This window comes from Spinacia oleracea, chromosome 5, assembly GCF_020520425.1.
Source record: "Spinacia oleracea cultivar Varoflay chromosome 5, BTI_SOV_V1, whole genome shotgun sequence".
Taxonomy (NCBI): Eukaryota; Viridiplantae; Streptophyta; class Magnoliopsida; order Caryophyllales; family Amaranthaceae; genus Spinacia; species Spinacia oleracea.
This window is the reverse complement of record NC_079491.1, coordinates 76,854,974-76,877,706: the sequence shown is the minus strand read 5'-3', so window position 1 is coordinate 76,877,706 and position 22,733 is coordinate 76,854,974. Positions and strand designations below refer to the sequence as shown.

The following is a 22,733-nucleotide window of genomic DNA, read 5'->3' as shown; positions in this document are numbered from 1 at the left end:
TTTCCACTAGTGAATGTCTCAAATTTGGAAAGCGACCGCACGGTCTTTATGTTCGACAACACAGGGATTGTGCGACTGAACGTTCCTTTTTGTTCGGTCGCACAAAGTGGATTTTTTGAGGAAGAATGTCTCAAATTTGGGATGCGACCGCACAGATTTTCTACTCGACCGCACAAGAGTTGTGCGCCCACACAGGCCCTTCTGTTCGAGCGAATCATACTGCAGAGGAGATATGAGCCAAAGAAATCCCATTCGACCGAAAAAGGTTCCTCATTCGGTAGCACATGACGAAGGAAGTGATCGTCGCTGCCTTTCCTCGCACAGATCTCAGTATTTGCTCGAATGGGTCTTTTACGTTCGGTCGCACAGAGGGTCTGTGCGATCAAATGGCTGCGCGGGCTGCTCTTTTTCGAATTTCGGCTTTATTTGGGAAAACTTATAAATAGATTTTTCATTTTATTTTATTTGTGTAGAATTTTAGTTGACATTTTTAGATTCTCAAAGTTAGTTTTTCAGCATTTCTAGAGAGAGAAACTCTCCTCTATTGAAGCATTAAAGTTGTAATTCTCTAAACTCTTCTTCTAATTTTGTAAAATTCAATTCAATTTCTTAATTCTTTCTTTTATTGTGATTGTTGATTGTTCTTTAATTCCTTCAATTCTTTAATTCTTCTTGATTTTACTTTAGTTACTTTGATCCTTAATTCTCTTGTTGATTGTTCAATTGATTGTTCTAGTCTTTGATTCTCTCTTTCTAATCTTTCAATTTCATGCTTGCTAGTCTAGAATTAATGGATTTCTTGATTTCTAGTATGATTAGTGAGTTGAATTAGCTAGGTTAGGGAAAGCGGAGAATCTAGGGGCTTAATTAGGGGAACTTGATGATTTGATTGATGAATGATTGATGTGATTAAATTGATTTTGTGCTAGGATTTTTCATGATCAATTGAGTAGTAGTTGCAAATGCTAGTTGATTGAATTAGATTGGAATGTATGATTTAGGTTTGGCAAGTAATTGTGAGCTTAATTCATGCAAGTGAATGATTGTTCCTATTATATGCAAGCTTATCTAGCTTAGGACTAGGCGAAAGCTCTTCTATAGGCTAGGTTGCTTCGCGTGCTCCATCCGAGAGGTGGCGAGCACGTCATTTGGTTTCATTCCCCTATGTGCTATGTCATTGCATCATTCATGATTACTAGATGGTAGTTCATTTCCCCCGATTTCCCTAGACTATCCCCAACTCCCTAACGTTCCCCTTCCTTGATTCAATCTAGTTTAATTGTTAGTTTAGCTTCATAGTGATAATTCAAATCAAACTTCTTGTTCGAACTAGCTTGACATTTAAACTCGAGAACCATCGTTTCTTTGGGACGATCCCTATACTTGCCACTATAGTTCATATAGTTGGTTAGTCTAGCGGTTCTATAAATTTTGTTTGGTGAGGTGTTGATCTATCAACGACGGAAAAACACCTTATCAACAACGTGTTCATGAGAACGCAATATATCCTAAGCTATATTGTAAAGTGAATTACATTTTTATTGCTTTTCTCGGCCTATAAATTGTTCACATAATCTATTTATTGAATCATGCCTAATAAGATAATTTCTAGATAAATTTGATTATTGTTAAGCTCCTTTAATTGATGATTCATATTTGTATAGGGTATTTTAGGCACATTTAGGTAGCATTATTAGGCATTTATATCATTTTAGTTGCATTTAGGTCACATTTGCATAAGTTATCGTTGTCGTACTCTATTACGCCCGGTTTGTGTTTTCTTTAATGTTCAAGGTGATTTTACGGTCATTTGGATGGTTTCGGGGTGTTATGAGTTGATTTGGATGATGAACGGATGAGATGTTGACTCGAGGATCATTACATGTCTCTAGGGATAATTTTGAGTCAACAACGAAGCTAAACGCTATGTTTCTAAGCATCAAAGCATCAAATCGCGATTCCCCCTCCCATTTTTCTTCATTTGCTCGACACTCCTCTCATACTCTCCTCTCCATTGCTCTCTTCTCTCACTTACTACTACTACTCCTCATCAATCTCCCTTACCTCCCTTCACAAATTTCACTACCCATTCATCAAACACACTCAATCTCATTCATCCCAACCCCCAAAATCCCCAAATTTTCAGATTTTTGCAAAATCCCCAATTTCTAGGGTTTTTGTGAATTTGGTCAAAATTGTGTGTGTGGGGAGTTGGAACTCTAGAGGCTACTTGGGATCGATCCTAGACCACTTCCTTTGCTTGTGGTCATGATTTCTTTCCCTTAATTCTTATATTTCATTCCAATTTTTCCATGTTCATATTGTTTGAATTTTCTGAAATTTTTGATTTTTGGGTGTTTGTTGATGCATGTTTGTATTGTGATTAATCTTTAATTGTCTAGATGAGCTATACATGTTTGATTCCTTGTTCCATTTAAGCTCTAGACTTTTTGAGATGATTTTATGAGATTTTGGGCTACCTTGATTATACTTGTGTGTGGAAGTGTTGGTTGATTGATTGTGGTTTTTAGTGTAGAGTAATGTATTTAGTTCATACTTGTTGAGAAGTTGGTGTAATGTTTGGAGCTTGTTGAAGAATTGATGGAGATAGTTTACCCTTAGCTCTTGTAGTTGTTTGTTTGTCCTAGGTTGTGAACTAACTTAGTTTACTCTTCTTTGTGTGTCTTGGTTTGTTTCTCTTTGTTTTGTAGATTTTTGCTTAGCTTCAACTCATCTCAATGGCACCAAAGCGCTCAAAGAAGAACCCCACCGCGACCGTGAGCACCTCTACATCAAAGAAGAAGGCACCAACCCCGCCAGGCATGGAAACCTACGGAATTGAGTACGCCGAGCAACGATCTTGGGATTTCTTTGAGCTCCTTTCCAAGAGGACCATTAAGCCCACCAAGTTCTTCCATCGGGAGAGCGTTCGTAGCTTGGGGGTCGAGGCCGAGGTTTACAAGTTGATCAAGGCCCTAGGGTGGGAAGAGTTCGCAAAGATGAGTGCCCCAACCTACAAAAGGTTGACATTGGAGTTCCTCTCCTCGGCTCGGAAGAACTTTTTAGAAGATGGGGATGGTGATAGTGTGGTGGAATTGAGCTTCCAAGTCTTCGGTCGCCAATACAAGTTGAGTCACAATCAAATCAATGCCCTCTTCTCCATCGACTCGGAGCACGGTTTCGTCATGAACCCATGGTCCGAATGTGCAAACAACTATGATGAAAATAATTGGTGGAGCGAGCTCACCGGAGACGACGGGGATTTCTTCTCCGCCTCGGCCAAATCTTCTTCATTCCATCATCCGGCCATCCGCATCATGAGGCGCCTCCTCATCTATGCCCTTTTCTCCAAGGGTGCTACCGGTGCCTTATCGGGCACGGAACTTGGTGGTTTGTGGTTGGCCACACAAGAGAATCAAGGGGTACTTGATTTCGGGCAATTGCTCATTTACCGGGTCATCGAGGTTCGGGATAGCCACTTGAATAAATCCGACATCCTCCTTGGCTGCATGCTCACTCTTCTGGTTCGGCTTCTACCGAACAACCCTCATGCCAAGGAGATGGCGTCTTTACCTCCCGTGGCCGGTGGTGAGTTCTTAAACATCCGGGCGATGTACCATGCCACTTGGCTCCACTACACCACCAATGAGGCACAATGGATTTGGCTTGTGAGGAAGGTGATAGAGGTAAAAACTAGGTCGTTACTAGTCTCTCCTAATAAAAAAAAAACCTAAACTAATCACTAAACACAAGTAAAGCGATAAGTAAGGGTCGAAATCCACAAGGACTAAGGTGCACTAGATTATGCTAATCGAACAACAAGCTAAGTCGGAATGATGTTGGAAAGTCAACTAACCAACTAAAACTAAATCAACTAAACTAACTACCAAAGACAAACGGGGTTAGGGAATGGGGATCAAACGACAACTGATCATGATACAAGCATAAGAGGACCGAGACTAGGGACAATAACGCATAAACACTACATGAATGAAATGTTGGTTCAATTATGGACTCCAATCATCTCTCGAGGCGAATCCTTTCTTAGGATGACAAAATGCGGACTCCCATCCTACACTCTATAACTCTTAGGTAAATTAAACATCAACCAACAAATAGTCAACACAAAGTCACAATCCCTTGATTTTCCAAGGCCGACTACCCCAATTTCAATGCTACACACAAGTGATCAATTCATATGCAACAAAGCTTGAGTACATTCCCCAAATCTCTAATTTCGAACTCAAATCCCCAAATGAATCATGGTTGAGTTTTCACCCAAACCCTAACCAACAACACTACTCCATAAATATAAAAATAGGAAATTTAAAGAAATTAACAACTAAAAACATGATTCTAAACAATAATAACAACTAATCTAAACATGAATCATTAAACTAAACAAAAACAATTAAACTAATTAAAATGATAAATAAAGCAATAAATAAGCAATAAATAAGGATAGAGAGTAGAAAATTCTCATTGATTGATGAATGAATGCTTCAAATCTTCTTGTATTATCCATAATCCTCCATTTCAATGATTTTTCATCACTTTCTCACTCTTAAAAAAAAGAAACTAAACTCAAGAAAACCCCTAAACCCTAAGAGCAAGAAGAACTAAGACTAAATATTTTCCTCCTAATATGAGTCTCCTTTTGGGTTTTTATATTGACAAACTAATAAAAGAAAATTAAAATGAATAAAAGAGAACAAAAAGAAGTAAAAGGAAAAGGAAAAAATTGAAAAGAAATTAAGAGGGAAAAGAAAAGAAAAATAAAAAAAAATAAAGAAGGAAACAAAGCCCCCGTATTAATCAGACCCCCATCCCTCTTCTTTCGTCTTTTTCTTCGGCCCTTTGCACCCAGTACTCCTGCGATTCACCATCCACAGCCGTCGATCTTTGCTCCTCTCCCCTGCTGTGCTGCTCTCTCTCCTCAACAATCATCATCATCATCGTCCATCATCATCTCCATCTTCGTCGATCAACAACCACCTTCGGTGCTCCACCGTCGATCATCAAAATTGCATCATCCATCACCGTCGAATTCAATCCGAAGAACCAAATTCGCTGCTCGATTTTCAATTAATCGTAGCCGTCGAGCTTCATTAATTCCGTCCCAAATTTGAGCGCTCAAATGTTCGGTCGAACGTTAATGGAGGTTCGGACGAACCCGTTTCTAGTTCGGGCGAACTCCGTAGTGGTTTGGGCGAACTTCAAATTTAGTAGCTTCTATAAATTCCGAGTTCGGTCGAACTCAATTCGTGTTTGACCAAACATATTTGCTCTGTTTTCTCTGTTTTCTGGGTTCGATTTTGATTCCTTGTGTGTTGTTTAGCTATTGTAGTTGATGTTGGGATGGTGGTTTGGTGCGAAGGAGAGGGAGCAGGGTGGTGGACGCTCAACTTGCTGCGAGGTTGTAGAGGAGGGCTACAGGTGTGTGACCTGGTAGATGGCGACTGATGGAGTTGAGGTGAGAAGGTTTTATGTGTGGTGATGGATAAGGAAAAGGGTGGTGCAGCATAAGGCTTGGCCTTGATGGCAGCAATGTGTCAAAGTTGACTTTTGCATCCCAATTTAGACTATGCTTGACCAAGAACGAGTTTGACCTTTTATCCTTCACATTTGTATCTTCGGTTCTCGAACAATCACCTACACACAAATAATAAAAACCAAGGGGAGAAACAAGAAAATAATAAAATAAAAATAGAAGCAAATAATAATTAATAATAGTAATAATAGTAATAATAAAATTAGGAATAGAAAATTAATAACGAAAACTAAAATCATTAAACTATAAAATTATCAAAATAAATAAAACAAAGAAATTAAGAAATTAAGACCTAAAAACTAATAGAAAATACTAATTACACTAAAATAAGTTATAATTAATTAAAACGATAAATTAAGGAAAATAGAGACTAAAAACACTAAAAATAAACTAAAATGACTCGAATACTTGCCTAAATTACTACCCTATGAGCGACATAAATGTCACTCATCAGAAGGCCGATTGGTGCTTTCTTCCGCACCCGCTCATCACTTGGTGGTCCCTAATGTCCGTTTCTTGCTTCCGCGGCATCAAAAGTTTGTCAAGGCCGCCGCCGCCACCGCAACTACCGAGCCTACCGGTACCTCTACTCAAGCTCCTCCTCGGTCTCCTAGTCCTCCTCCCCCGAATGCGGGTAATATACCTCTCTCCTCTCCTTTTGATATGACGGGTTTGCAATCCACCCTTGCGACTATCTTGCAAGGGCAAGAGGACCAAGCTCGTGTCTTGGCTTCTCTTGCTCCTCAAGGGAGCCGCACGGGGGATTCATTTCCCGATTTTGACTCGTCCTACAACGGTAGGCGGGTGTACGACTACCATGTTGACAAAGGGGACTTTTCCCCCTATGTCAACTACCCTTACCACCCTCCCCAACAAGGGCCCATCCCTAGTTGGAATGAAGAGCGTACACCCACTTACCCGTATTGGACGGGCCCCTCCTAACCCGCTGTCACTCCCCCCTCCTTTCCTCCCTATGACTATACTATGATGGGAGGGAGTGACTACCGTGGTGATCCAATGTATCCCACTCCCCCACCGGTTGATCGGCCCGATGGTTGGCCCGAGGATTTCACCGGGAGGCCTAAGGATTATGTAAGAGGTTGGGATGGGCCCCGAGGAGAGCCTCCTCAAGGAAACTACCCCCTTATGCCCGAGTATGCTTGGCCCCCATATGCCGACGCTTCGGGTCCCGATGTGGACCCCACCTACAATTTCACCCCTTTTACAGACGAAGAGGCGCAAGCTCATCGTCTTAAAATTGATGAATAATGGAGGATTTATGATCTTGAGCATCGTGGGGAGGGCTCAAGCACCTCTTAGGGTTCCCTCTACTTCTCCCCCATCTTATTGTGATGGTAAGCTTTTATTTAGCTTGGGGGGAGATGTGTGACGTGGGGTTTGCTATGAGGATTTTTTGATGTTTGTTGGTGTGATCTTCTTGCCACTTCATGTGGGTGTATATATGATGATGAGTTTTTGCTTGTTTTGAGTTTATTTTGGACATTTGGCCTTGTCTACTAACATTTTTCTTGATTGTTTTTTAGTGTTCTTTGTGGTTTGGTTTCGTTGATGTGGGTTCCCATTTTCCACCTATGCCTTGTTCGTCGATATTTTGGTGAGTTTGTTCTGTTTTTACTGGTTCTTTGCGAGACTTGCTCCCACGACATTTCCGGTAATATCCTTCTATCTCACATGCATTCTTTGGGACGGGCATCTTGCATATGGGGCATTTGGTTGGATGGGTAGTTGTGCCCCTCCTTGTTTAGTTTTAGGCCTTGGGGACATGGCCTAATTCTAGCTTGGGGGGAGTTTTGTTGTGTAGTTGCCTATTTGTGATGCTCATGTCTTGGAAACCATACCATTATGTGCACTTGTATATGTTAGTTTCTTTGTTTTTAGTTTGATTTTAGTTTCTTTTCTTTTCGTTTGTTTGTTTTGTTTGTTTCTTTTTGTTTTCCTTTTTGGTGTGTTTTCTTATTTTCTTTCTTTTTCTTTTTTCTCCTTTCCTTTTGTCAAGGCAAGTTTTTCTAGGTTTTCTTAGGCAATATTCTTGATTTGGGCAAATAAAATTGGAACTTGTAGACTAGAATGCTTTTATTCCCAATTGGTAGATGTTTACACGGTTTTTAATGTCTTGGGTCGAATTTAGGATTTGGTGTTAAGGAAGTTGGCTAGAATTTTGGGTAGCATGCGTTTTGAACCCTTGGCTTGTGGTAAGATGGTGTCGATCTCTCTAGTGACTTGAAACCAGAGAGTGTGGTATTTTCTTCCATGTGCGGTTCATGTTCAAATTATCCCAAACACATATACATATATATTGAGTGGCATGGATCCTTGGCATTGACTTTCTTACTTCCTGAATTTGACTACTTCCTCCCCGAGACCGTGACCGAACTACTTTAGGGACGATAGAGGCATTTCTTTCATTGACTATTTTTCTTTTTAGTTTAGGACTTTATTTTCTATTTGTGTCATATGTTTTTGTTTGCATTTGCCCCCTTTGCTAGCCATTTGAGCCTTTCCCCTTCATTTCTTATGAGCACATTACAAGCCTAATAGCCTTTGTTTTATTTTCACCCTTAGAAGTGATAGTGAAGCTTTGTGTTATGATGCTTGATAGTTTTAAATGATTATGCATATTTGAGGAATGATGTTTATTGGTATGAATGGCAAAGTTTGGGAAATGTGTTGTATATAGTGAATAAATGATGCAAAAGCAAAAAAATGAGAAATAAAAGTTTTGAAAAAGCCAAAAATAGAGAAAAACAAGGCATGAGAAAAGTTTCAATTGAAACACAAAAAAAAAAAAGAGAAAATCAAATCAAGAAAAGTGCAAAAAGAGTTGTAGTTTAGAATTGTTGTTGAATAAGCTTGGGGGTACCCCAACTAAGTGGTACGAGTTTGTTTTTGGTTCAATATGCTTGAGTTGAGTCCTATCATTGCGCTTCACTTTAGGTATGAGCACCAAATTACCAAATTTGTTCCGCACCTTACCCCTAGCCTACGTTACACCCTAAAAATTCCTCTTGACCCTTTAGAGTTGAGTCATTGTCGGTGGAGGGAGGATTTGGTCAAGTTTATGGAATGGGATTGTCATGCTAAGATGTCGGGTAGCCTATCTTATTTTCTCCGGCACCTTCGCGGTGTCTCGAGACGCTACTCTTAAGGGTGGAAAAGATCTAGAGATTTGACGTGGTATGTTCGGTTGAAGGGGAATTGATTAGTGTTCACCCTTAGTTTGTTTTCTTGGCACTTGAATCTTTCACTCGATTTAGGACATTAGTTAGCGTGTACTCATTTATTTGATTGGTAATATATATTAGTGTTCTTTTATACTCGTTCCATAATAAAGGCCCTATCTTGGATTTTGTAGTTTACTTTTGCTTTCTTCTCTTTTCTTTTCTTTTCTTCTTCTTTTCTTTCTTTATTTTCTTGGTTTGTTTTTCATTTCTTTTAGGTCTTTCCTTAATTAGATTTGCTGGATTTTAGTTTTTGTCAGTTTTTAGGATTCTAATAGTTGCGCATTCTTCCCTAATTGAGTTTAGCTTGCTAGAGACTAGCAAACGCTTAGCTTGGGGGAGTTTGATGAGCGACATTTATGTCGCTCTTAGCTTAGGATTTTATGTTAGTTGTTATGCTTTTTTATAGTTTTTATAGTTTTTTGTGTGAATTTTATAAGTTTCGTTCCATCTTGTGATTTATAGGTGATTATGATGAAAAGTGATGGAAAACAAGTAGAATCAAGCCAAAACAGGGCTTGTGCGATCGAGTGATGATTTGTGCGCCCGAACAGAGGAGTGCAAATGGGCATCAAGGAATATCCAGTTCTGTGCGATCGAACGTGCTCTGTTGTTCGGTCGTACAGAATGGATTTTTGGAGGCAGAATGTCTCAAATTTGGAAAGCGACCGCACGGTCTTTATGTTCGACAACATAGGGATTGTGCGACCGAACGTTCCTTTTTGTTCGGTCGCACAAAGTGGAATTTTGGAGGCAGAATGTCTCAAATTTGGGATGCGACCGCACAGGTTTTCTACTCGACCGCACAAGAGTTGTACGCCCACACAGGCCCTTCTGTTCGAGCGAATCATACTGCAGAGGAGATATGAGCCAAAGAAATCCCATTCGACCGAACAGGGTTCCTCGTTTGGTCGCACATGACGAAGGAAGTGTTCTTCGCTGCCTTCGCTTGCACAGGTCTCAGTGTTTGCTCGAATGGGTCTTTTACGTTCAGTCGCACAGAGGGTCTATGCGACCGAATGGCTGCGCGGGCTACTCTTTTTCGAATTTCGGCTTCTATTTGGGAAAACTTATAAATAGATTTTTCATTTTATTTTATTTGTGTAGAATTTTCGTTGACATTTTTAGATTCTCAAAGTTAGTTTTTCAGCATTTCTAGAGAGAGAAACTCTCCTCCATTGAAGCATCAAAGTTGTAATTCTCTAAACTCTTCTTCAAATTTTGTGCAATTCATTTCAATTTCTTAATTCTTGCTTTTGTTGTAATTGTTTATTGCTCTTTAATTCCTTCAATTCTTGAATTCTTCTTGATTTTACTTTAGTTACTTTGATCCTTAATTCTCTTGTTGATTGTTCAATTGATTGTTCTAGTCTTTGATTCTCTCTTTCTAATCATTCAATTTCATGCTTTCTAGTCTAGAATTAATGGATATCTTGATTTCTAGTATGATTAGTGAGTAGAATTAGCTAGGTTAGGGAAAGCGGAGAATCTAGGGGCTTAATTAGGGGAACTTGATGATTTGATTGATGAATGATTGATGTGATTAAATTGATTTAGTGCTAGGATTTTTCATGATCAATTGAGTAGTAGTTGCAAATGCTAGTTGATTGAATTAGATTGGAATGTATGATTTAGGTTTGGCAAGACATTGTGAGCTTAATTCATGCAAGTGAATGATTGTTCCTATTATATGCAAGCTTATCTAGCTTAGGACTAGGCGAAAGCTCTTCTATAGGCTAGGTTGCTTCGCGTGCTCCATCCGAGAGGTGGCGAGCACGTCATTTGCTTTCATTCCCCTATGTGCTATGTCATTGCATCATTCATGATTACTAGATGGTAGTTCATTTCCCCCGATTTCCCTAGACTATCCCCAACTCCCTAACGTTCCCCTTCCTTGATTCAATCTAGTTTAATTGTTAGTTTAGCTTCATAGTGATAATTCAAATCAAAGTTCTTGTTCGAACTAGCTTGACATTTAAACTCGAGAACCATCGTTTCTTTGGGACGATCCCTATACTTGCCACTATAGTTCATATAGTTGGTTAGTCTAGCGGTTCTATAAATTTTGTTTGGTGAGGTGTTGATCTATCAACGACGGAAAAACACCTTATCAACAACGTGTTCATGAGAACGCAATTCATATCATTTTAGTTGCATTTAGGTCACATTTGCATAAGTTATCGTTATCGTTGCCGCACTCTATTACGCCCTGTTTGTGTTTTCTTTAATGTTCAACGTGATTTTACGGTGATTTGGATGGTTTCGGGGTGTTATGAAATGATTTGGATGATGAACGGATGAGATGTTGACTCGAGGATTATTACATGTCTCTAGGGATAATTTTGAGTCAACAACGAAGCTAAACGCTATTTTTCTAAGCATCAAAACGGACAAGCGTTCACTCTTTTGATGATATCTCAAGTTCTACATGTCGGAATGAGACGATTTTGATTGGGCTAGAAAGTAGGCAGGCTTCAAGAGCTTTCCAACGACAGGTCACACGTCCCTATAGGCATTATAGAAGAAGAGTTATGACATAAACGAGGTGGCTCGACTATCCGATTCGCCCACAGCCCACAATGATAGCCCGACTCTTTTCCTTGGGCGCGAAAACAGCGACCGACCAGCGGGCCCGTTGATTTCTCCGCCCAACTGACTCCCGCGCGGAATCGTGTGCGTTCATTTCGTGATAGTTCAGTTAAATCGTAACTTTTGTAATTATTATTATTTCTTTTTTTGTTTAGAATTTAGGAAGCATTTAAATACCTCAAGGGAATTAATTTATTTCTCTTATGTTTTAATTCCCTTAGAATTCTATTTCACGTCATTTTCTATTCTTCTCTATTCCATTGTTGAACCCTAGCTTTTCAATATTTCAATTCATCAATTTAGAGGTAATTCAAGAATTATTTTTGCTTTAATTTATTATATTGTTTTCGTTCCTTAGTTTAATTTGTCCTTTGATTATGAAATTCATGTTTGTTATTTCTACCAAGTTTGTTAATTCAATTATGAGCGAGTAGTCGTTTTCTAGCGCTAAGTAAGGGAAACCATGTTTATACCATGATTGTTATGCATTAAAGTTTGTAAATTTATAGGTTATGCATGGGTAATTTCAATTGATTTGCTTTTAATTGTTGATTCACGTAATTGGCCAATATCGTGGGTTAATTATCTAGCTAATAGGAATTAGAATTGAAAGATCATATTCTTAGAGGCTTGGTGCAATTGGCAATTCTGATTATGTTAGCGACCATACTGCATATGTTGGATTGAAAGTGTTTAGACCCGACCGTAGGATTAACATATACTTTGGGATTTATGTTACGTCAATTCGTACTTGCTCGGTCTGATTACTCGGCCTAGATTATTCATTTTCGTATTGATTTGCGTTCTTGGATTGGTATAAGCACGGTGAACCTAACAGAAGCCCTAGACCTTTAATTCATTGTTAAATTCAACATTTATATTATTGCTTAGTTTCATTAGTTTATAAACCAAAATTCTAGCTACATTTCGTTTATTGAAATAGTTTATATAATTGGGCAAAAACTAATAGAAGTTGTCTACCTGTGGGATCGACCCGTATTTGCTAAGTATCTGCTAACAACAGAAGCCGTGCACTTGCGGTATCACTTTTTAATTCATCAAGTTTTTGGCACCGTTGCCGGGGAGACGACTAGATTCTATTAGTTTTAGTTTGATTATTTGAACTATTTCCGTTGTCTCATTGGAACTTTTAGTTCCAATTGAGGCAAATCTCATCGCGTTTTCCTCGTTTGTTGTTTATGCCCAGGTCTGCTAGAACGAGTACCTTGGTTCCTCCCGATCCCGATCTTGGAAAGACCCTTCGACAACTGAAAAAGCAACAGAAGAAGGAGAAACAGTCAGGGTCCCAAGACTCACAGACTCCACCGAGTCACACGATGTCGAAATCCCAGAAATAATATGGGGTGCCTTCCTTGAATAGTGTTCCGACTGGGCTCACAATGCCAACTATTGAGGCGATCAACTTTGAGATCAAGCCCGCTGTAATCTCCATGGTATATAAAATCAATACAGTGGTCATTCATCTAAGGAACCCACTAACCATCTACAAAGGTTGAACCAATTGTGTGGTACTATCAAGCATCAAGGGGTCACTCAAGACCAATTCAAGGTTATGTTGTTTGGATTTAGCCTTCGTGATAAGGCTCAAACATGGTTGAATGATGTCAAGGAGAAAGAGTGGAGTGCTATTTCACAGGTCTTTCTAGAGGAATTCTTTCCACTCCCCAAGACTGCTGAAATAAGGCACAAGTTGACTACATTCACGCAAGAACCTGGAGAGTCACTTAGAGAAGCCTGGGATAGATTCAAGGCATTACAGCGATCTTGTCCGCATCACAACATTGAAAAATGGTTCTTGATTCAAAATTTCTACCATGGTTTGCAAGATGATATGAAGAACACAGTTGATTCTGCTGCTGGGGGTGTTTTTCTTGACAAAGAAGTGGATGCAAGTTATGATTTTCTTGCCAATTTAGCTGCCAATCATTACAGCACCACCAAAACCACATCTAAGAAGGGCAAGATGGATGTCGATGCCTATGCTCTATTGTCCTCACAAGTGGCAGCCTTGAACCCGAAGATCGATTCTTTGAAGGCTCCTCATTCTGGTACTCCCCCAATGAGTATCAATGCTATGTCTAGTCTAGCTCCAGTGACAACTTCTTACTGCGATGTATGTGGCATCCAAGGTCACTTCGGTCATCTGTGCTCTTATAGTTCGCAGGATACTACGCAAATGGAGCAAGTGAATACTTTTCAACAGAGACAACCCAATGACCCATATTCCAACTCATATAATTCGGGTTGGAGGAATCATCCAAATTTCTCATATCGGAGCAATAATGTTCAGAATCCTCAACCCCAGCAACAATGGTCACGACCATAATTCAATCCACCTCAACCACATGTTGCTAGGCCTCCGTTTCAACAACGAACCTCACATAATGCTCCCCCGGGGTTTAATAGGCCCCCGCATCATGGATATCAACAACCCCCTCAGACTAGTGCTACTCCAGAGCATAACATGCATGGGTGATCTGTATAAGCTCATTGTAAATACGCAGAAGACCGCAGAGATAACTCAAAAGAACCATGATGAGAGCATCAAAGAGTTGAAGACTCAGAATAGAATGTTGGAGAATTAAGTTGTTCAACTTGCTGACACTTTATCTTAGAGGCAACCGAGTACACTACCAAGGCAACCTACTCCGCCCCAGAATAGAGAAAGTGCGAATGCTATCACTCTTAGAAGTGGCACTAAATATGATGGACCCCCGATGCCAACTGATGATGCAACTCTTGCTAAGGACAACACAGATGGACTAGAGAAAGAAATTGATGTAGAGCCTTAAGTCCCGGAAGTTGATAATGCTGATGATGTTGGCGCAAATTAGGGGAAGGAGAAGATTTTTTATTCTCTACCTATTGTGCCTAAGTTGCCTTTCCCTTACCGGATGCAGAAAACTAAGGTCGATCAACAACATGGTAAGTTCTTGGGAATGATTAAGAATCTTGAGGTAACGGTCCCTTTTACTGATTTAATATCTCAAGTTCCTGTTTATGCAAAATTTTCGAAAGAGATGATCACTAAGAAAAGGGATTATATATGGTGGTGTGGAGAGAGTCGCTCTAACTGAAGAGTGCAATGCCATATTGCAAAATAAATCTCCACCCAAACTTAAGGATCCGGGTAGTTTTTCCATCCCCTGTCATGTAGGTGCATTGTTCATTGATAAGGCATTATGTGATTTAGGTGCAAGTGTATCTGTCATCCCCCTTTATGTCTGTAATAGGTTAAATATGGGAAAGCTAAAATGCACACAAATCACTTTGCAAATGGCATATCTCTCTATAAAATATCCTTTAGGTATTTTGGAGGATGTTCCTGTCCAGGTGGGGATATTCCACATTCCTGTTGATTTTGTGGTGCTAGATATGGAGGAAGATAGTCAAATCCCCATAATTTTGGGTAGGCCATTTTTATGTACTGCAGGTACTGTTATTGATGTCAAGTCTGGGTCTCTTACTTTGAGTGTTGGTGATGATACTTCTACTTTTAATCTAACCAATGATGTGAAGTCTCCTATGCTTGAGAATACTTGTTGCAGGATTGATGTTGTAGAAGAGATTTCTCTAGACAACATCCCTAGAATGTTGTATGATGATCCATTGTTGGCGACTCTCACCATGGAGGCCCAAAAAGGAGAAGGAGATAGTGAGATTGAGTCCTTGATCCCGGATTTAGATGGAATTGAAGCTGAGAAGGTCGATGGTTTTGAGGTATTAGAAACTGTTTGCTCTATTTTCGAGCCACAGATAACGAAGGTAAAACAAAAACCATTACCATCTCATCTTAAATATGCATTTCTTGATGATAATGAGGATTTTCTTGTGATCGTTAATGCTGCACTCAACGATAGCCAGCTTTCTAAGCTTCTGACCGTGCTCCGTATGCACAAAAAGGAAATCGAGTATAGAATTGATGATCTCAAGGGCATTAGTCCTGACTTTTGTATGCATAGAATTAATTTGAAAGCAGATCATCGTCCTCGCATCTAGCCACAACGTCGTTTGAATCTTAATATACAAGATGTGGTGAGAAAAGAGGTAGTGAAACTACTTGACGCGGGCATCATCTATGCCATTTCAAATTCTAAGTGGGTGAGGCCGGTGCAAATCGTTCGCAAGAAGGGGGGACAACGGTTGTTAAAAGTGATAAGGATGAGCTTATACCCACTCGTGTTGTCACAGGTTAGCGTATGTGTATAGATTACCGCATGTTAAATACGATCACCTTGAAGGATCACTTTCCCTTACCCTTTATTGATCAAATGCTATAAAGATTAGCAAAACACAACTTTTTCTGTTATTTGGATGGATACTCAGGTTTCTTTTAGATTCCCATTCACCCAGACGACCAGGAGAAGAAGACGTTCACTTGTCCTTATGGAACTTTTGCATAGCGCAAAATTCCATTTGGTTTGTGCAACGCCCCTGCTACATTTCAAAGGTGTATGATGGCCATATTTTCTGACTTCATCGAGGATATCTTGGAGGTATTTATGGATGATTTTAGTGTTTATGGTTCTGACTTTGATGTATGTTTGCATAATCTTTCTAAAGTGCTTAAACGTTGTTCTGAAGTGAATTTGGTATTAAACTGGGAAAAGTGCCACTTTATGGTCAATGAAGGAGTGGTACTTGGCCATCTGATTTCTGAGCGTGGCATCCAAGATGACCGAGAAAAAATTGAGGTGATTGAGAAACTTCCCCCTCCCGTGAATGTCAAGGGAGTGAGGAGTTTTCTCGGTCATGCGAGTTTCTATCGCCGTTTCATAAAAGATTTTTCTACAATTGCGAAACCCCTCAGTCAATTATTGCTCAAGGATGCCACATTTGAGTTCACTGATTCTTGTTTGGAGTCTTTTGATAGGATTAAGAAAGCATTGGTAACTTCTCCAATCATTTAGCCTCTGGATTGGGATTTTCCGTTCGAAATTATGTGCGATGCTAGTGATTATGTTGTTGAAGCAGTACTTGGCCAGAGAAAGAACAAGGTGTTGCATGCTATCTTTTATGCAAGCAAAACCTTGGATGGATCTCAGATTAATTATGCCACTACTGAGAAGGAGCTCCTTGCGGTTGTTTATGCTCTTGATAAATTTCGGACGTACCTTGTTGGTTCGAAATTCATTATACACACTGATCATGCCGCCCTGAAGTATTTGTTGTCCAAGAAAGAGGACAAACCGAGACTTATTCGATGGATTCTTCTTCTCCAGGAGTTTGATTTGGAGATTCGGGATAAGAAGGGTGAGAACGTTGTTGCAGATCACCTCTCTCGGTTGAAGTTTCAATCTAGCACAGACGGGACTATCAATGATTCGTTTCCTGACGATCATCTATTCTCTTTGTCTACCCAATCCCCATGAAATGCAGACTTTGTAAATTACTGTGTTGGTGGCTCCCATCCTCCGGAATTGACCTATCAACAACGTAAGAGGTTCTACCATGATGCTAAGCGGTATTTTTGGGATGATCCACATTTGTATCGGAAGTGTGCCGATGGTATGTTTTGTAGGTGTGTGGCGGATTGGGATACCCGCGGTGTTCTTAAGCATTGCCACAATTTACCTTCGAAGCTACATGCGGTATTCAAGCCCCCACAACAAGTTCCAACAACTTTTAGATCAATCCCTCCTTGATCAATTTGGTCCAAAGCCACCCCTTTTGAGGGAAGAGCAATGAGTCACCTCACGAACATCTCAAACCATTCGAGCACTATTGTGACACAATCAAGCACAATGGTGTCACATCGGATTACGTGAGGTTGACATTGTTTCGTTTCTCACTACTTAAGCGAGCAAGTGATTGGCTTGACAAGGAGGTCAAGCCCAACTCACTTCGCAATTGGAACGAGGTGACTAGTGCATTCTTGGCCAAGTTTTACTCGCATGGGAAGATGGCGGAATATCGCCACAAAATCCAATCCTTTGAGCAAAGGCGAGGAGAGTCACTCTTCGAAGCTTGGGATCGTTTTAAGGAGTACCAAAGGGAATGCCCTCACTATGGGATCCCTAAATGGTTGTTGCTTCAAACCTTCTACTTGGGGTTGCTTCAAACCTTCTACTTGAGGTTGACCTTCTACGCGGGAGGTCCCATCATGAACAAGACCCAAGATCAAATTGAGGAGATAATTGAGGACGTGGTCCAAAATTATCAAGCTTGGCATGTTGGTGAAAGGGACTATGATGGCAAGGGAAGGAGTGATGATGGGAAAGGATCGGTCTATGCTATGGAGCAAGCTCGGAACATTGAGAAGCTTAGCTCGCGATTGGAGAAACTTGAAAGCACACCAAGCCAACCGCCATCACCATCTACAATTCCACCTCCTTCGGCCACTCTTCTCACTAAGGGGAAGAGCAAGGTTAGTTCCTATGACACAATGCCTCCGGGCACTTCTTTTTGCGATAATTGCCAAGATTGTAGTCACTCCCCCAATGCATGCCCCTTGGTTCATAATGTGTCTTTTGTGGATTATGGCCCTTCGTATGAAGGTGATTTTGATGTGGAATATGCTCATGTCTTAAATGAGAGGTCTAGGAATGATAACCCTAACAATCAAAATTTTGCTAGGCAACCTAGAGGGCCCCCTATGTATGGTTCCCACCAAGGCTATGGCCAAGGAAGTGGGTATGATAGCCAAAACCGAGGTGGCTATAGAGCACAAGGCTACCAAAGCCAAGCGCCCTATGGTCAACCTCAAGGTTTTGGCAATCAAGGCCAATACAACCAAGGTAGTTACAATCCCAACCATCAAGGTGGCGGGGGTTATAACTACTCTTATGGGTAATTTAGGGGTGCCTCAAGTGGGGGTTATCCTTTGAACTCAGGAGGTCCTTATGGTGCATCTCAAATACCACCTCCCGGATTCAATGGACCGAGGACCTTTGGCAACCAATATCCATCAAACCTTAGTGGTTATGGCAATGCACCTCCACCACTCCCGCCTCTCAAGTCTAACCTTGAGGCTCTCATGGAGTCGTTTGTGGGGGCGCAAGCCAAGAAGAATGTCGAGTTTGAGGATGGATTCAAGCAATCCAACACTCACTTTAAGATGATTGAGACCCAACTTGCTCAACTAGCTAGCACCATTAAAGAGCAACAAGTGCACACTAGTCTCCCACCCCAAGGTCAAGCGCCTAAACAAATGTATTCGGTTGTGACTCGGAGTGGGATGACTCTAGATGATGGTGCTAAGCTAGTTGATGCACCTTTCTTTAGGGGTGAGGATCCTAAGGGTAATGAGTCTCCGGACTGTGATATTGCAGAAGAGGAGTCTCATGTCGATGGTGTGATTGATGGTGTTAAGTCGACGGGGACTACTCTTCCTCCTCTCCCAATTCCACCTCCCCCCTATCCTCAAAGAATTTCTGGAAATAAACTTGATGATCAATTTCACAAGTTTTGGGGAACCATTAGCAAGCTTTATGTGTCATTGTCTTTTACCGAAGCACTCAAGCAAATGCCTCACTATTCTAGATTCATGAGAGATATTCTTAGTGGAAAGAGAAGTTGTGAAGCAAAGGAGACCGTGCAACTCACGGAGAGTTGTAGCGCTCTAATTCAACACTCCTTTCCCCCAAAACTCAATGATCCCTGTGAGGGGGTCGAAAAAGCACGAGGCTAATGCGTGACCTCGTCCCTCGTGGGTGTGACGTTTCTTTTTGTCAAATCAAGTGTAATTGGATTTCCTGTGAGTTTACACCCAATTGACTAGTAATATAGGAGTCGCCATTCAGTTTTTAACGACAATGAGAAAAACTGACAAAACCCGGTTATCGTGACATAAAGGGAGTGCAATTATGTTTGACCACGACGGCCATAGATTCCCTTGTGATCCCTGGTGTGGGGATCTCTCAACATACACCCGCAAGGTAGAGATTGAGGGTTCGGGGGACTGTAACTACCGAGAGGAGTACTCGCTCTTCGATAACTCCAGAGGCAGGATATCCTTACTAGCTCAGCATAAATAATAGAAGGGACATGCGTTAACTATTAAACTAATCTGAGTCGATTTTAACAATATGCAATATATAATACTAGATCGATCGCGATTATCTGATTTAGATTGTTTTAAGGGACCTAGCATGATAATCCAATTTCCCAAAATATTATCTTTATTAGGCGTGATAGAACAATCTGATTTAATTAGTTCAACAGTTTTTAAAAGAAGCGAGGAAAGCAATTAAATCATGCGAAGGGACACATTACGACGCACCCTTGAGAGGTGCGTCACGGTTCTCAGAAAACTAACCACTTTGACTTTGCTATTTCTCCTTTTATTTAACAAATCTCAAGTTACTGGACAGGATACGTTCTGTTCGATTTTTGGATCGATTGCGACAGAACGCGTGATCAATTTCGCAGTGTGAGGCTTAGGCTTAGGGGTTGGAGTCAATACTCAGAATATGAATTGTGTGTGTTCCACGTCGAATTTGGGGCTATATTTATAGAAAAGAGTTCGTGGAAACATAGAATTTTAGAGCTCTAATCCACGAAGAATTAGGAAAGAACACGTCCCAGGTAATTTCAGCGCCCAGGGCTGGGCGCCGAAGATTTCGGCGCCCAGAGCCACGCGTTGAAAATAGGGTCTGGGCCGCTTTCTTTGTCAGATTTGGACTCTTATAATCCGGAGTGTTTGAGACTTATTCGAGTCTTTTAGCGCGTATTAACTTTATGACGGAATGCGTCTGGGCTCGTTAGGATTTTAATTAATACGTAACTCTTATTTTCGAATCATATTAGGAATAGGATTCCTCTTGTAATTTCTATCTCATTTAGGATTTATGTTGGAGTGCAATACCTAATTCTGACAGGTTTCTATCTTTTATGACTTGCCACTTTTAACAACTACCCATTATGGCATTAACTATTTTTAGCAGGTTTCCATAAATAGCAGGATTCTATAAATAACAGGTTTCTGGTGAAATGAAAAGGGTGATTGAGATTCGTTATTTTATAGGAGATGCGTTGCCAAGTGGAGATTTATGTTCTCATCATCGAACCTTCCCTTTCGGGAATGGGGACAAAAGTAGGTGTCTACAGTTAGCCCCCACTTTGACTGAGTCTCGGGATGAGACGATAGTCAAACTACAGGACGGAGTGTGTCACACAAGCCATAGTGTAGGTGACTTATTTTGCGAGGGTCTCACGAGCCCCCGAGTGATAACATTTGACTTAAGGGTCATCACTTGAAGTGTCGACATATCCCTCACGTGTCATTGGGATTTATCAACGGATAGTATAGAAACTCCCTCACTTTGTCATTGGAAGTATCTAAAGATGCGTAGAAACTCCCTCACTTTGTCATTGGGAGTAGCTACAGATTAACTGGGCCTGGCCGAGCCCAATCACGAGGTAAAAGTGTTTTTAAAGATTCTCATTTTCAGGGTTAGCTAAACAAGAAAACCCCCTTGTTTTTATGGGACGTAAAACGAAGGAAAATCCAGCACATCGTTCTTCTTTTGAAAAACGGAAAACCAATCCTTTGATTTTTGGAAAAAAGAAAAACTACTCACATCATTCTTTTTTGGAAAAACGGAAAACCAATCCTTTAATTTTTTGGAAAAAGGGAAAACCAGAAAAAGTTATCGCTGCAGCGACTAAGGACCTGCGCGGTTAGTGGCGCAGACCCCGCCAGCTAAAGATGGCGAGCCTGTCCGCTAAGGGTGGACACCCCGTCCGATAGAAGTGGACGAATCTGGTTTGAAATTTAAAAATAAGTACCTACGCGGTTTGTGACGTAGACCCCGCCGGCTGAAGATGGCGAGCCTGTCTGCTAAGGGTGGACACCCCGTCCGATGGAAGTGGACAAATCTATTTTGAAATTTGTTTGTGCTTTTTGAAAATAAGGACCTACGTGGTTTGTGACGTAGACCCCGCCGGCTGAAGATGGCGAGCCTGTTTCATTTTGTTTTTGAAGATTCTATTTTTCGAAAACTGAGGACCTGCGCGGCTAGCGACGCAGACCCCGCCCGCTGAGGGTGGGCGATCCCTGTCCGCTGAGGGTGGACGTCCCTGAATTCGTTTTTTTTTTTTAATTGGAAATCGCGTGGTTCGCGACGCGACCTTGCCAACTGAAGATGGGCAAGTTCCTATTTTTTGTTCATCGTGATTTCTTTTGAGAATTTCTTTTATTCATTCTTGCAAGAGCGAATTCTTTCGAGGGATGCTTGGATTTAGTTGTAACCTGAATGTGGGTTGACGACGGGCTTAGAAGGGTCTTTGTCCTGTGGTTTCGAGCTAGTCTTTACGGCTCAATTTTTGCCACCGCTTGGTCTTTGATCAGAGGTCCATGTACAAGTATCAACGGCGACCTTTACTCTGAGGTCGGAATCCGTTTTTTTTGAAATTATCCAAACATGGGACTGCGTATGGCGTAGTCCGAGAATATGATTTTGATTTCGCACACTCTTTTTTGGAGTATATATATTTTTTCGAGCCCCCAAGCATTCGGGCTTGATGGTCATTTCTTGCCAAGAGAGGTACGTATTTTATAACATCCTTTAATCATGTTTGGGGTCGTGCTCGTATGTGCGAGAAACCTTTATAGTGGTATGCTATTTTGGCGAAGTCGTAGAGTGCGACTTCGTTTTCCAGGTGACGAAGTTTATTTTTCAATAATATCAAGCTTAGCTTGGCCCAGATTAACCTTTTGACAAACAAACATTTTTCATTTTGAGAAACCAACGACTTAACAACATTTTTTGGTGTTTCGAAGAATGACCTTGATATTTATTTTGCTTATATTCATTTTGAAAAGTGTACACATATATTCCTTGAGACGAGTCTAAGTTTCGACCAAGTTTTAACATTCATTTTCACTATTTGGGGGCTAACGGTGCTTTTGGGCTTGATCTTGATTGTAATAGGGCCTCGTGTCTACCAACACGGTTTTAAGTCCTTTCCTGTTCCGCGTTTTGTGAGATCCGGGCCTTGGGCTGCATTTTCAGCGCCCAAGGCTAGGCATTAATCATTTCGGCGCCCAGCCGTGGGCGCTGAAAGTCTTTTGCTGGCGATTTTTGGTTTTCGGATTTCTTAACGCGTTTCAGAATGGGATCACGATGTCACTTGATGTGTTCAGCTATATATAGGGGCTAGATACATCCCTCTTTTCCATCACTCTCAATCTTCTTCTCTCTCGTAGTTGCTTAGTTTTAATTCCTCCTTGCTTTTGTCATGTCGATTCCTCCCTTCTCACTCCAACGAGCTGTTAGGCGTTGGCTAAGAGCCCTTACTCCTACAGAAAAGGCTTTTTTGAAAGAATACCACTTAGAGGCACTTTTAGGCTTACAACAAATTAATATTGATTATGACTCTCTGTATGCAGC

General features: G+C 40.8%; 1 non-coding gene across 1 annotated transcript; it reads right to left on the bottom strand.

Annotated features, from left to right (window-relative positions):
* Window positions 1–17,312: 17,312 nt before the first annotated feature.
* LOC130462283 (small nucleolar RNA R71) lies at window positions 17,313–17,415 on the bottom strand. Its single transcript, XR_008922380.1, has one exon. It is a non-coding gene; the product is annotated as a small nucleolar RNA R71 (small nucleolar RNA).
* Window positions 17,416–22,733: the final 5,318 nt, after the last annotated feature.